This window comes from Rhinoraja longicauda, chromosome 7 (genome assembly GCF_053455715.1).
Source record: "Rhinoraja longicauda isolate Sanriku21f chromosome 7, sRhiLon1.1, whole genome shotgun sequence".
Lineage (NCBI taxonomy): Eukaryota > Metazoa > Chordata > Chondrichthyes > Rajiformes > Arhynchobatidae > Rhinoraja > Rhinoraja longicauda.
In genome coordinates, this window is record NC_135959.1 from 70590242 (window position 1) to 70593895 (window position 3654).

Below are 3654 nucleotides of genomic sequence, written 5' to 3' on the forward strand. Positions count from 1 at the left end.
TAATTAAACTGAAGAAAAGAATACAAAGGTGCCCGATGCAATTATTTACCTTTCTTGTCATTTTGCATTGCATCATTTAAGTTTATTGGTTCATGATGAGATATATCTTTGCTATGTCAAACTCATTATAGAATCAGACCCACACCGCATTATGCCAGATATAACTGCTGAATCCAGCACGGCTCCTTCATTTGCTCAGTGTAATTTTTAGATTTTTTTTTTAGATTTTAGAGATACAGCGCGGAAACAGGCCCTTCGGCCCACCGAGTCCGCGCCGCCCAGCGATCCCCGCACATTAACACTATCCTACACACACTAGGGACAATTTTTACATTTACCCAGTCAATTAACCTACATACCTGTACGTCTTTGGAGTGTGGGAGGAAACCGAAGATCTCGGAGAAAACCCACGGGGAGAACGTACAAACTCCGTACAGACGGCGCCCGTAGTCAGGATTGAACCTGAGTCTCCGGCGCTGCATTCGCTGTAAGGCAGCAACTCTACCGCTGCGCCAAAGTTTTGAATTTACATAGGTTTTATGATTTTTTTAGGTTAAAAGGTTTATTACTTTTTTCTCAATAGATTTTATTATTTTATTTTGAACTGTTTCTGAATGTCTGTGAACACCAGAGACGTTTGAAACTGTGGAAAAGTCTTTGATACATGATTGTCAAATGCCATCAGGGCAGTCTGTGGGCACGGCTTGGTGACTTCTGCCCGGTGACATATTAACGCAAGCATTGCCTTGCTTCACAGAAAGGGCACGGAGAGGATGCTAGAAGTTGGTGGCTTTGACAGTAGGAGCAAATGTGGGGTCAATGCTAAAGACAAAATGAGAAAGACACAGGAGACTGCAGATGCTGGAAATTATGAGCAAAACAAAATAAAGTGCTGGAGGAACTCAGTGGTCATGCAGCAGCAGTGAGAGAATTGTGCACTGTTTATTATGTTATCCATGAGTTCACATCTGTTATGCTACGGCAATTAAGAATTTCATCTGGAATTGTATGGGAGCCCTCGATGAGTTATATGAAACAGCGTTAAACACAGGTGAGGTGCTGGATGACGAGAGAGTGGCTAATGTGCCTTTATTTAAGAAGGGCTGCTGGGGAAAGCCTGGGAATTATAAACCAGTGAGCCAAACATCTGAAGAAGGACCCCAACCCGAAACATCACCCACTCATGTTCTTCATGACCCGCTGATTTACTTCAGCACCTTGTGTCCTTTAGTGTAAACCAGCATCTGCAGTTGCTTTATTCTACAGCCTAACATCTTTGATAGGTAAGTTACCAGAGAGGATTCTGAATGATGATATATATGTATTTGGATAGATGGGGGCTCATTAGAGATAGTCAGCATGGTTTTGAATGTGAGAGATCGTTTCTCACGCATTTGATTCTTCTGAATGACCGTGTTGGGGAACTAGAGCAGCAGCTGGATGACCTCGGGGTCATCTGGGATAACGAGAGTTTCCTGGACAAGACCTACAGTGAGGTTGTCACACCGAGGATACAGGAAGAGCGAAGGTTGGTGACAACGAGGAGGAGAAGTAAACATGGAGTGCAGGAGCCCCCCGGTGGCTGTACCTAGTGAAAACAGGTACACCCTCTTGGGAGCTGTTGGAGCGGAAATTCATAATCATGGCATTCAGGAAAGTCAGATTGGTTGCTTAACAGTTTGGAGAAAGACTACCTCAATTTCCATTGTGATTGATTTTTCTCTAATGTGTTTCATATTTTCTTCACACACCGGGAATCTGCACAGCTAGGAAATGATTCAACGAGGAGACCAATGCCACAGTTGTCAAGTCAAGTCAAGTCAATTTTATTTGTATAGCACATTTAAAAACATGTTCTCAATGTTGGGGGAGTCCAGAACAAGGGGCCACAGTTTAAGAATAAGGGGTAGGCCATTTAGAACTGAGATGAGGAAAAACTTTTTCAGTCAGAGAGTTGTGAATCTGTGGAATTCTCTGCCTCAGAAGGCAGTGGAGGCCAATTCTCTGAATACATTCAAGAGAGAGCTAGATAGAGCTCTTAAGGATAGCGGAGTCAGGGGGTATGGGGAGAAGGCAGGAACGGGGTACTGATTGAGAATGATCAGCCATGATCACATTGAATGGCGGTGCTGGCTCGAAGGGCCGAATGACCTACTCCTGCACCTATTGTCTATTGACAAGATTGGGTGGTAGCCAAGGTTGTGACTCCAGCCCTGGTGCTGAGGCTCAACAGGGAAGAGTGACGTCAGGCAGAGCCATAGTGGTGGTGGGGGACTCGATAGTCAGAGGTGCGGACAGGAGATTCTGCGGCAGCAGGCGAGACTCCAGGATGGTGTGCTGCCTCCCTGGCGCCAGGGTCCAGGACGTCTCGGAGCGGCTGCACGGCATCCTCAAGAGGGAGGGGGAGCAGCCGGACGTTGTTGTACATGTTAGCACAAACGATATAGGTAGGAAGGGGAAGGAGGTTCTGCAACAAGAATTTACGGAATTGGGAAGAGGACTGAAAAGCAGGACCTGCAGGGCAGTGATATCGGGATTGCTTCCAGTACCTCGTGCCTGTGAAGGGAAGAATAGGAAAATAGAGGGAAATGAATGTGTGCCTGAGGAGTTGGTGCAGGGATTTGGATTTCTGGATCATTGGGATCTCTTCTGGGGCAGGGGTGACCTGTACAAAAGGGACAGGTTGCACTTTAACTGGAGGGGGACCAACATCCTAGGTTTGCTAATGCAGCACGGGAGGGTTTAAATTAGATTGGAAGGGGGGGTGGGATCTCGTGCAGGACAGAGGCAGGTGAGAGGCTAGAAGTTGGTATGGAGGGTGGTGTGGGAAAGGTTAGTGGACAGAATAGGCAGGTGAAAGGCGGAGAGCGAGGAAGGAGGGTTGGTTTAAACTGCACGTATTTTATTGCTAGGGGCTTGACAGGGAAGGCAGATGAGCTTAGGGCGTGGATAGGTACGAGCGACTGGGACGTTGTAGCCATGACTGAACCCTGGTTAAGAGAGAGGCAGGACTGGCAGCTCAATGTCCCGGGGTACAGGAGCTTCAGGAGAGACAGTGGTGAGGGGAAAAAGAGGAGGCGGGGGGGTTGCACTGGTGGTTAAGGAGGATGTCACGGCTATGATCAGAGGTGACATTAGAGACGATTCGTCTAGTGAGGCTGAGGAACAAGAAAGGGATGATCACTTTGATGGGGGTGTACTACAGACCCCCGAATAGTCAACGGGAATTAGAAGAACAAATGTGCCAGGAGATTGCAGACAGCTGCAGTTCAAATAAGGTTATTGTAGTAGGGGATTTAGCTTTCCCTATAAAGATTGGGAAAATCATAGTGTGAAGGGTTTAAATGGGGTGAAATTCCTCAAAAGCGTTCAGGAGAGTTTTCTCAAACAGCTTGTAGAGGCCCCCACATGTGAGAGGTCAACACTGGATCTAGTATTTGGAAATTGGGAAGGGCAAGTTAATGAAGGGTTTGTAGAGGAGCCTTTTGGGACCAGTGACCACAGTTCGATTAGGTTTAAGATAGTTATGGACACGGACAGAGAGGGCCCACGTGTTAAAATGCACAACTGGGTTAAGGCCAACTTTGAGGGTATGAGAGAAGGTCTTGCTCAAGTTGGCAGAACAGGTTATTAGAGGGGAAAGGAACATCATGC